This window comes from Monodon monoceros, unplaced genomic scaffold (genome assembly GCF_005190385.1).
Source record: "Monodon monoceros isolate NGI ecotype Baffin Bay Population unplaced genomic scaffold, NGI_Narwhal_1 Super_Scaffold_2, whole genome shotgun sequence".
In the NCBI taxonomy this organism is placed as follows: domain Eukaryota; kingdom Metazoa; phylum Chordata; class Mammalia; order Artiodactyla; family Monodontidae; genus Monodon; species Monodon monoceros.
The window spans coordinates 6,635,659-6,648,125 of record NW_021703776.1 but is presented as its reverse complement, the minus strand read 5'-3'; the positions used below and the strand labels follow the sequence as shown (position 1 = coordinate 6,648,125).

The following is a 12,467-nucleotide window of genomic DNA, read 5'->3' as shown; positions in this document are numbered from 1 at the left end:
CCTCCTTGGGTTTCTCCTGCCTGGGACTCTCTGCACTTCCTGGACTTGGGTGACTGTTTCCTTTCCCTTGTTAGGGAAGTTTTCAGCTACTATCTGTTCAAATATTTTCTCAGGCCCTTTCTCCCTCTCTTCTCCTTCTGGGACCCCTGTAATGCAAATGTTGGTGCATTTCATGTTTTCCCAGAGGTCTCTCAGACTGTTCTCATTTCTTTTCATTCTTTTCTCTTTATTCTGTTCTGCGGCAGTGATTTCCACCATGCTGCCTTCCATGTCACTTATCCGTTCTTTTGCCTCAGTTATTCTGCTACTAATTCCTTCTAGTGTATTTTTCATGTCAGTTATTGTATCATTCATCTCTGTTTGTTCTTTAGTTCTTCTAGGTCTTTGTTAAACATTTCTTATGTCTTCTTGATCTGTGCCTTCATTCTTTTTCTGAGATCTTGGATCATCTTTACTATCATTACTCTGAATTTTTTTCAGGTAAGTTGCCTATCTCCACTTCGCTTAGTTGTTCTTCTGGGGTTTTATCTTGTTCCTTTATCTAGGACATATTCCTCTGCCATCTCATTTTTTCTAACTATCTGTGATTGCAGTTCCTGTTCCACAGGCTGTAGGGTTGTAGTTCTCTTGCCTCTGCTGTCTGCCACCTGAGGCTGTCTGGTGGGAGGGACTGGTACCTGCCCACTGGTGGGTGGAGCTGGGTCTGGTTCCTCTGGTGGGCAGGGTTGTGTCTGAGTGTGTGTGCATTATTGGGTGGCTGTTTATTAAGGAAGACACTAAGCAGCCTGTCTGCTGATGCATGGGGCTATGTTTCAGTCCTGTTGGTTGTTTGGCCTGAGGTGTCCCAGCACTGGAGCCTTCAGGCTGTTGCGTGGTGCCAGGTCTTGGTGAGAACATGGCACCCTCCTAGAGGGCCCACGCCAATGAGCACTTGCCACAGCCACCGCCACCAGTGTCCCTTTCCCCACAGTGAGTCACAGTTGCCTCCTACCTTGCAGGGTACCCTCCAACAATAGCAGCTAAGTCTGGCCCAGTCGCTTATGAGGTCACCGCTTTTTTCCCTGGGTCCTGGTGCACATGAGACCCTGTGTACACCCTCCAAGAGTGGAGTTTCTCTTTCCCCCAGTCCTGTGGTCAAACCCCAGTGGCTTTCAACATCAGACTCTCTGGGGGCTCTTCCTCCCATTCCCAGGCCCCCAAGCTGAGGAGCCCGACATGACGTTCTGAACTTTCACTCCTGTAGGAGAACTGCTGTGGTATAACTATTTTCCACCCAGTGTGTATGGGATTTGATTTTATGGTGATTGCACCTGTCTTACCATCTCTTTGTGGCTTCTTCTTTGCCTTTGGATTTAGGATTTAGGGTATCCTATCTTTTTTGGTAGGTTCCAGCTTTTTTTTTTTTTTTGGTCAGTGGTTTTTCAGCAGTTAGTTGTGATTCTGGTGTTTCCATAAGAAGGGGTGAGCTCACATCCTTCTACTCTACCATCTTGCCTCCCCTCCTTCCATAAACTCTTTTCAGGGACATATTTTGTTGATATATTTTTTTCCTTTGAATGGGCCACACTTTCCTGTTTTTTTGTATGCCTTGTAATGTTTTTGTTGAATACTGGACATTTGAATCTAATAATGTGGTAGCTCTGGAAATCAGATTCTTCCCCCTTCCCCAGGGTTTGCTGTTGTTGTTTTTGATTGCCATAGGCTGTCTCTGTCCTGAGAATCAGCCTAAGGTGTAAAGTTAAGGGCTTATGTCTTTTCTGAGACTCTTCTTACGCATGCGTAATCACTTTCTAATTTTACCCATATATGCAGTTGTTTTTTAATAGTCTAGCCTTTAATGTCTGTCTCCCAAAAGAGGAAAAGCAAAAAATGAAGGGGGGATGAAGAGTGCTGGCCTTTAAATATCTTGAAAGACACTTGAGCCAGATGGGGTAGGGGCTTGCAATAATGGGAGGAGGTGCAACAACAATGGCTCCCCTCTAGCTCTATTTGTCTGCACCTCTGTGATCAGAAGCAGCAATCAACAATCATATAACAGAACCCTGATATTTGAAAGAAAAGGTACTTGTTGCCCACCCTGACTCTCACAAGCTGGGTGCAAGTTGCTCCAGGAACACAGTCACACAGATTGTGTGTTGGGAATTGGTAGCTGCTACTGTGCCAAGTGCTGATTATTGACAGAAGTTTACCATCCAAGGGTTCCCCTAAAAGTTACCTGTGTTCAACAGACTCCAGAGCTCCAAAAGTTACATCAGATGATTCTGCTGGTGCAATTTTTGCCTAGTTGGGTAGACAGGTTCCTGGTGTTTCTGGCTCCACCATCTTCCCAGTAGCTTCCTTTTTAAAAAAAAAAAAAAAAAAAAGTTTTGTTTTCATTCATTTTCTCTGTCATTTTTCTAATTTATATTTCATTCATCATCTCTGTTCTAATCTTTATTATTTATTCCTTGTGCTAGCTTTTGGTTTAATTTCTCCCTCCCTTCTAAGGACAGTTTGGGGCAGATTTAGGATTCTTGATTGACACTTTTGGGTGTTTTTCTTTTGGCACTTTGAATATACCAGCCCACTGACCTTTGGCTTCCAAAGTTTCAAGTGAGAAACCTGCTGATAATCTTACTGAAGATCACTTCTATGTGATGAATCACTTCTCTCTTGCTGCTTTCAAGATTTTCTTTTGCTTTCAACAGTCTCTGTGTCTCAGTGTGACCTTGTTTGAATTCATCTTATTAGGAGTTCATTAAGGTTCTTGAGTGTTTATGTTCATGTCTTTCTTCAAATTTGGGAAGTTTTTAGGCATTATTTCTTCAAATAATCCCTTTGCTCCTGTCTGTCTCTCTCTTCTTCTGGGACTTCCACAATGCATGTTGATACTCTGGGATCTAGTGAGTTTTTCATTCAAGTTACTGTACTTTTCAGCTCCAGAATCTCTTTTTGGTGTGTTCTTATACTTTCTCTTTATTCATAGTTCCATTTTGTTCATACATCATTATCTTGACTTTCTCCGTGTATTCCTTTAGTTTTTTGAGCATCTTTAAGACAGGTTTTTTTTAATTCTTTGTCTATTGGGTCTGCCGTATGGCCTTTCTCACCAGTTTCTGTTGATTTTTTTTTCTTTGCATGGAAAAAAATTTTTTCCTGTTTCTTTGCACATCTTATAATTTTTTCCCTGAAAATTTAATATTTGAATCTAACAATGTAGTAAGTCTGGAAATCAGATTGTTCCATTTCTCAAGGGTTTCCTTTCATTTTGTTTACTTTATTGGTATTTTTGTTGGTATTGTTATTGGTATTTTTATTGTTTTATGCTCTCTCTCCCAGGGATAAGCCTGAGGTATAAACTTAAGGTCTTATCAGGTCTGAGTCTGTGTTTTTCCTTAGACATGTATGGTGATCTGTACATGGGTTGCTTTTGAATGTCCTAGTCCTTAAATGTCTCCCAAAATAAGGAGAAAAGATAAATAAAGATGGAGAGAAAAGTGCCAGCTCTTTAAATCTCCTAGAAGTTGTTTCAACTGTAGGGCTTGGGGCTTGCAACAATGGGAGGGGTGGTGCAGCAATGACTGCCCAGTTCTATGTCTGTACTTCCATTATCAGAAGCAGCAATCAACAATCAGAAAACAGGTCCCTGATACTTGGAGGACAGGGTCCTTATTGCCCACCTTGGGTCAGCAAGCTGCATGTAAGCTGCTCCTGGTCCAAATGCACAACTGTCTCAGAGCTGAGGTTGGGGGATGGGTAGCAATTGCTGAAATTGACCAAAATTAACTGCAATTTCCCGTTCAAGCCTTCTCCTTGAAGTTGCAAGTCTGAATAGACTTCAGAGTTCCAACATAGCTATATCAAGCAGATTCTGCAAGTATAATTGTCCAGGAAAGAAGACAAGGTTCCCGACACTTCCTACTCTGTCTTCCCAGAATCCCAAAGCTCTTTTTATATATTGCTGAATTCCACTTATTAATGTTTCATTGAGGATTTTTTGCATCTGTATTCATGAGAGATATTAATCTGCAGTTTTCCTTTCTTGAATGGTCTTTGTATGGTTTTGGTATCAGGATAATACTGGCCTCACAAAATGAGTTGGGGAATTTCTCCTTTTCTGCTTTCTGGTAGATAATGTGTAGAATTGCTTCTTCTTTTAATGTTTGGTAGAATTCTCTGCTGAAAACATCTGATTCTTTCTTTGGAGTTTTTATGTTTTATTTCTATTTTATTTATTTATTTATTTGGCCACACTGCATGGCATGTGGGGTCTTAGTTCCCTGACCAGGGATTGAATACACGCCCCTTGCATTGGAAGCATGGGGTCTTAACCACTGGACCGCCAGGGAAGTCCCTTCTTGGGAGGTTTTAAATTAAAAACTCAATTTCTTTAACATTTATAGAACTATAAAAAATTTATATTTCATATTGGATGATTTTTGAGGAATTAGTCCATTTCACTTTAGTTGTCAAATTTATGTATGTAAAATTATTTATATTTCCTTATTACTCCTTTGAGATCTACAAGATTTGTAGTGGTATCCCACTTCATTTCTGATATTGCTAATTTGCATCATTTGGCAATGTTATTGATCTTTTCAAAGAACCATCTTTTGCTTACTTTCTCTATTGTTTTTCTACTTTCAATTTCATTATTTCCCTACTTCTGCACTGGATAGGATCCTAAAGTGAGAGCTTACATGATTTTCTTGAGACTTTCCCTTTTTTCTAATGTAAGAATTTGGTGCTATAAATTTTTCTCTAGCACTACTTTATAGCCCACTCATCTTGGTATCTTTTAATTTCATTTTCATTTAGTTCAACGTGTTGTTTTTATTTCCCTTGAGAGTTCCTATTTGACTCAAGAGATTATTTAGCAACTTGGTTCCAACTGTTTGGAGATTTTCCTGTTATCTTTCTGTTACCGATTTTTAGCTTGGTTCATTTGTGGTGAGAACACACACAGTATGATTTCAATTATTTTAAACATGTTCAAGTTTGTTTTATGGCCCTATCATGGTAAGTGGTCTATCTTGGTAAACTACCCACGGGAACTTGAAGAGAATGTGTATTCTGCTGTTGTTGGGTGAAGTGGTGTGTGTGTGTGCATGCTGCATCCTGTTAATTTATGGTACTGTTGAGTTATTATATAACCTTGCTGATTTTCCATGTAGTTCAGTCAATTATTGAAAGAGGGGCATTGAAGTCTCCAACTATAATCATGGGTTTGTCAATTTCTCCTCTCAGTTCTGTCCATTTTTGCTTTAAGTATTTTGCAGCTCTGTTGTTTGGTACATACAAATTTAGGATTGCCACGTCTTCTTGATAGCCTGACCCTTTTAGTATTATGAAATGCCCCTCTCTGACCCTAGTAATTTTCTTTGCTCTAGAGTCTACTTTATCTGACATTAATGTAGCCACTACAGCTTTTTTCTGATTAATGTTTGCATTGCATATCTTTTGCCATCTTTTTACTTTCAACCTACCTATACCATTAATTTTGAACTGAGTTTCTTGTGGGGAGCATATAGTAGGGTCTTGTTTTTTATCTACTCTGTTCTTCTCTTTTAGTTGGTATATTCAGACATTTACATGTAATATAATTATTGATATGCTAGGACTTCAGTGGGGTTTTTGGTTTCATTTTGTTTCTTTCCTCTGTTTTCTTCTGCCTTCCTTTGGGTTACTTGTACCTTTTTTTCTTTTAGAATTCCATTTTGCTTTATCAATAGTGCTTTTGAATGTATCTCTTTGTATAGACATTTAGTTGTTGTATTATATTATGCACACATAACTTTTCATAGTCCTCTGGTGTCAAGATTTCACCAGTTTGAGTGAAGTGTAAAAACCTTTCAATCCTTTCAGTTCCTTTACCCTCTGTCATTTATAATACAATTGTCCTAAATATTTCCCCTACATGCTTTGAGATCCATAGACAATGTTACAATTTTTGCTTCAATCACCAAATGTAATTTAGAAAACTTAAGAAAAAATTCCATTGTATTTAACTAATATTTTTACTCTTTCTATTGTCCTATCTCCTTTCCTGATGTTTCAAGAATTCTTCTTTTATCATTTCCTTTCCAGTTCAAGAACCTCCTTCAGCCCTTTTTAAAAAATATAGGGTGGATCTACTGGTGACAAACCCTTCTAGTTTTCCTTCATCTGAGAATGTCTTGATATCTATACACTTTATTCCTGAAGAATATTTTCACTGCATATAGAATTCTTATAGTTGTTTTCAGCACTTGGAAATGTGATGCCCCTTCCTTCTGGCCTCTTTGGTTTCTGATAAGAAACTTGCTGTAATTCAAATTGTTTTTTACTTATAGGTAAAGTATTATTTTTTTCTTTCTGCTTTCAAGATTGTTCGTCTTTAGTTTTCAGAATTTTGACTATGATGTATCTTGGCGTGATATTTTTGGGGGTGCATCCTATTTTGGGTTAGCTCAGCTTCTTGAATCTGTAGTTTTATGTCTTTTGCCAAATTTTTTTTTCAGTCATTATTTATTCAAATATGTTTTCAAACCCACCCCCTTTCTCCTCTCCCTCTGGGATGCAGATGAGATAAATATTAGATCATTTGTTATACTACCACAGGTCCCTGAGCCTCTATTCACTTTTTTTTTTCCAATCTATTTTTCTCTGGTTAATTTCTATTGTTTTATCTTTACTTTCACCAACCCTTTCCCTATCATTTCCACTCTGCTGCTGAATCCTTCTAGTGAGTTTACTATGTCGTTTGTTGTAATATTCAGTTTTAAAATTTCCATTTGGTTCCTCTTTGTATTTCTTTGCTGAGACTTTCTAGTTTTTTGTTTCAAGCATTTTCAGAATTTTTTAATTAAAGTATTTTTCTCATGCCTGCTTTAAAACCTTTGTCAGAAAATGCCCGTCTCTGTGTCATTTCTGGTTTGGTGTCTGATGATTATCTTGTCTTTCTCAAGTTAAGATAGTCTTGGTTCTTGGTATAATGAGTGATTTTCAGTTGTACCCTGGACATTTTGATTACTGCATTGAGACTCAGATCCTATTTAAATCTTATGTTTTGTAGGCTCCTCTGACATCACATCAGCACAGAAAGGAAGACCCCACCTCAGTTCTGCCAAGTGGGGGTGAAATTCCATCACCCTGGCTGGGAGGGTATGATGATTAATTTTATATGTCAGTTTGACTGGGCTATAGAATGCCTTGATTGTAAAGATTATTTCTGGATGTGCTGTGAGAGTGTTTCCAGAAGAGGTTAGCATTTGAATTGGTGGACTGAGTAAAGCTGATGGTCCTCCCCAAAGTGGGTGGGTATCATCCCATCTATTGAGAGCCTGAACAGAACAAAAGCTCAAGTGCAAATGCTTGAGCTGATATCAATCTTCTCTTGCCCTTAGTGTCCCTGGTTCATGTCTTCTTCCCACCTCCCTCTAGTTTCTCAGGAGAACCCTAATACGAGGCATGGACGGTGGGGGGAAGAGGGGAGAGTGCCTTGTAACTGCTCCCTACATGTTCATGACTTTCATGAACACTATGAAGGAGGAAAGGTCTCGTTATTATTGGGTGGCCATGACAATCCCAGCTTCTCTTGGTCTTTTCTGAAATCATCCCAGCAAGACAATCATGGAAGTCTAGGTTCCCCACTTAACCTTTGCTGAGGGGGATGACGGCCCATTTTGTTCCATGGTGTCTGGCTGCAGTAAAGCAGTTATTGTCTGTAAGTTTTCTGTCTTGCTAAGTTGCCTCTTTCCTGGTCCTTGTTTATTTCCCCCCCCCAAATTCATATTTTGAAGCCCTACCACTGAGTGTGGCTGTATTTGGAGATGGGGCCTCTAAGGAAGTAATTAAGGTTAAATGAGGTCATAACATTGGGCTTTGATCCAATAGGGCTAGTGTCCTTATAAGGCACACCAGAGAACTAGTGTTCTCCCCATGCAGCCCCACTCCCTATGTACATGCACCAAGGAAAGACCATGTAAATATATAGTGAGAAGGAGGCCATCTACACACCAGGAAGAGAGCCCTCACTGGAAACCAAGTCAGCCAGAACCTTGATCTTGGACTTCTAACCTCCAGATCTGTGAGAAAATAAATTTGTGCTGTTTAAGGCACCCAGCCTGTGGTACATATGGTAGTCCTAGCAAACTAATATAGATTCCCTTGGCTCAAGGTTTTTCATGGGGTTGCAGTCAAGCTGTCAGCCAGGATCATCCCAAGGCTTAAATAAGGAAGGATGAATTTCCAAGCTCATTACTATGGTGTTGGCAGGATTCAGTTTCTTGTGGGGTGTTGGGCTGAGGGCCTGTTTTTCACTAGCTATTGCTAGGAGGCCTGTCTCAGTTCCTTGGCACAGGGGCCTCTCCACAGGGCAGCTCACAATATGGCAGCTGGTTTCCAACACAGTGAGGAAGTGAAGGAGCAAGGGAACAAGAGAATGAGAAAGCAAGAGTATCTGCTCAAGAGAGAAGCCAGTCTTTTACTTAACCCTAATCTCAGCAGTGACATCCCATCACCTTTTCGATTCATTAGAAATGTCACTATATCCAGCCCACACTCAAGGAGAGATTAAGAAAGGGCCTGAATACTAAGAGGTAGGTATTGTCGGAGGCCATCTTAGAGGCTCCCTACAAGCTTTCAATGGCCAAATTTGGGACAATTTGAGCAGCGTAATAAATGACACTAATGGATTAAAACTGATAGAATAAACATCCATGAGTCCATACTGTTATAAACAAAATAATTGAATAAATAAATACAGATCTTCAAAATATGGTGGGGTTGTGTCCTGATAAACCCATAAGTTGAAAATGCACTGCACTGGTTCACTGCCACTGCCCAGCATCACAAGACAGTATCATACTACGTATCACTAGCTCAGGAAAAGATCAAAATTCAAAATTCGATGTACAGTTTCTACTCAACTTCTATTGCTTTCACACTGTCGTAAAATCAAAAAATTATAAGTCAAACCACTGTAAGTCAGGGACTGTCTGTAAATAAATGGAGGGGAAAGGACAGCTCTTCCTTAGAGTAGAATTCCATTTAACAAAGGTAGAAAGAAAATAGGAAATAGAAAATCACCATTTGGTAAATACCACAGTAATAATTGCTGTGAGCAAGAATGAAATCTAAAATTACTGGATGAAACTCTGATTTAAAAAATAAGGTAAATGCAAAGTCTTAAAGTTTCTCCCCACAAGCTACTTATTAATTTAAAAAGAACATTTTTTAACTTTACAGTGGAGAAATCTGATAAATAACAACTTAACAGAATTTCACGTACCTCTAATACCTCTAATATGATGCACCAAGAAGGGCACATCACTTCTGTAATCGTCTTGCCAAAAATGCGTCAATCAGAAAACCCAAATTGATTGATTTCTCATCAATCAGAAAACCCAAATTGAGGGACATCTTACAAAATAATTTTCCCATACTCTTCACGTGTCAAGATCATCAAAGATCATCAAAGACAAAGAAAGACTAAAAATTGTCTAAGATTCCAGGAGGCTAAGGCGACAGGATAAACCAACACAACATGGGATCCTAAATCGGATCCTGAACCAGAAAAAAAGACATTGCTTGGATAATTTTTTTTAAGAACCATCTTTTATTGAACTATTTTGTTTATTTTTAAAAATTTTTATTGGAGTATAGTTGCTTTACAATGTTGTTAGTTTCTACTGTATAGTAAAGTGAATCAGCTATATGTATACATGTATCCCCTCTTTTTTGGATTTCCTTCCCATTTAGGTCACCACAGGGCACTGAGTAGAGTACCCTGTGCTATACAATAGGTTCTCATTATTTATCTATTTTATACATAGTATCAATAGTGTATATTGACCCCAATCTCCCAATTCATCCCACCCCCCTTTCCCCCTTGGTATCATGTTTGGATAACTAATGAAATTTAAATGGAGTCTGTAAATTAGTAAAGAGTATTGTATAGATGTTAATTTTCTCAATTAAATAATTATATTACAGTTATGTAATACACTAACATTAAAAGCTGGATGAAGGGTATACAAGAACTCTGAGTATTGTTATATTTCAAACAACTTTACAGACGTATAATTTACTCACTAGCAATCCTGCTCTCCCTCAGCCCTAGGCAACTACTAATACACTTTGTCTCTAGAGTTGCCTATTCTGGACCTTTCACATAAATGGAATCATATGGAAATGGAAGCTTTTTGTAACCGGCTTCTTTCTTTCAGCATGATGTTTTCGAGGTTCATCCACTGTTACGTGTTGAAATGTGTACCCCCAAAAGATGTTCAAGTTCTAATCCCAGTACCTGTGAATGTGCCTTTATTTGAAATTTGGATCTCTGCAGATGTCAAGTAAAGATGAGGTCATTAGCTGTATTGGGCCCTAATCCAATGATTGAGTCCTCATAAAGAGGGGAAATTTGGACACAGCGATAGATACACTTAGAGGGAAGATGAGATCAAGACACAGGAAGAACACCATCTGCAAGCCACAGAATGCCTGAGGCTACAAGAAGCTAGAGGATAAGCATGGAAAAGATTTTCCTTCACACCCCTCAGAAGAAACCAACCCTGCCAATACCTTGATTTCAGACTTCCAGCCTCCAAAACTATGAGACAGTAAATTTCTGTTAAGCCTCCCAGTTTCTGGTACTTTGATATGGCAACCCCAGAAATTGAATATATTCATGATACAGCATATTATCACTACCTCATTCCTTTTTATTGCCAAAATTATTTCACGGCGTGGCTGTATGACATCTGGCTTATCCACTCAACATCTGGGTTATTCTGACCTTTTGGCTAGCATAAAAAATGCTGCTGTAAATATCTGTATACAAGTTTCTGGGTGGACATGTTTCAATTTCTCTTGGGTATATGCCTAAGAATGGAATTGCCAGGTCATATAATTCTATGTTTACCTTTTTAAGGAACTGCCAAACTATTTTCCAAAGTAGCTGCACCATTTTATATTCCCACCAGTGAAGTGTGAGGGTTTCAACTTCTCCACAGCCTCACCAACACTTGTTACTATCTGTCCTTTTGCACATAGCCAAGAGAGTATGAAGTAGTATCTAACTGTGGCCTTGATTTGCATTTTTGTAATGACTAAGGATGTTGAGCTTTTTTTGTTTTATGTGCTTATTGGCCATTTCTATATCTTCTTTGAAGAAATTTCTACTCAAATCCTTTGCCTAGTTTTTAATGAGTTTATCTTTTTTATTGACTTGTAAGAGTTTATATATTCTGGATACTGAATCCTTATCAAATATATGATTTGCAAGTATTTTCTCTCGTTCTTTTTGCTTTCTTGATGGTGCTGTTTGAAGCACAAAAGTTTTACATTTTTATGAAGTCCAATTTGTCAATTTTCATATCTTTTATTATATTTGCAAGACTTCAGTACATCTAAAATTACTTCAACATAAAAAAACTATAAAAATCTATGTAAAAAGTTTAGAAGACTATGTTCTAGACTACCAAAAGGAAGGAGAAGTGGAATTTTTCATTTGCTATTCAACACAATTCTGTTTCTTTTCTTTTTTCTAGATTATACAAGTGATGCAAATTCTCTGGAAATTTTAGAAATTAACATTATTAGTAAGGATAACCATCACTGTCACTGAAGTTCATAGTCTCACACAAGCTTATAAACACTCATAAAAATTAAGGATCATTTGTTCTATGAGGGGCGAGCCATGTAAACAATGTGGGGATGGATGACTCATGGACTAACAGGAATTTGTGTTGCCATGCTACACCAAGGAGAGGTGGTGCCCAACCAGGGCCATTCAGTGGGCAATGACTTGAACTGGCTTTACAAGGTGAATGATGGCTGTGCTTTAGGGGAAAAAGAGAGAGGAAGTTTTCTAGAGGGCAACCAGGAGTAAAGGAATGTCAACAGAGCAGTGATGTAAACCCCTGATAGTAAGCCAGACTGGATAACACTGGATTTTGAAGGGGCTTCCATGGCATGGGATGCAATCCATGCAGGCCACGGGGCATCCTTGAAGACTTCTGGACAAAGACATGGCCGGGGACCATGGAAATGTCTGAGATACATTTTATATTCTGCGTACTCACATGCAGATGACCATACATCCTGGTTGGTCAGAGACAGCCTCAGATTACACCTTTGGTCCTAGAGTTGCACCCCCTTTCATTCTCAAAAGCGCCCAAATTTGGAGGATAAATATTATCATCTACACACACACACACACACAAACACACACAACGGAACTTTGACAATTCTCACCTTTATTATGCGAAATGCACTGAGATTTTGCATTCTATTTTATTTCTTTAAAAATATATATATATATTGGTTGCAACCCATTAAACTGACTTTGACACACTAATAGCTCCTAGCCCAAAAACTCTGACCTAGATGCCTGTCAGGTCTTGGGAAAAGGGGGAAGAAGACAGTTAAGTTTGGATATGTACAGTTTAAGGCCCTGGTTCTCACCCTTGGCAGTGCATCAAAATCAACTAAAGCATTACTGAAAA

At 38.7% G+C, this 12,467-nt stretch overlaps 1 protein-coding gene across 2 annotated transcripts in view; it reads right to left on the bottom strand.

Moving 5' to 3' along the window:
- LOC114901241 (up-regulator of cell proliferation) overlaps positions 1–12,467 on the bottom strand; it is a 91,835-nt gene that overhangs the window by 78,730 nt on the left and 638 nt on the right. For both annotated transcript variants that reach the window (XM_029232889.1, XM_029232890.1), the window contains exon 2: positions 2,216–2,337. The gene's annotated coding sequence lies outside the window, so the exon portion shown is untranslated. The remainder of the gene's footprint in view (positions 1–2,215; positions 2,338–12,467) is intronic.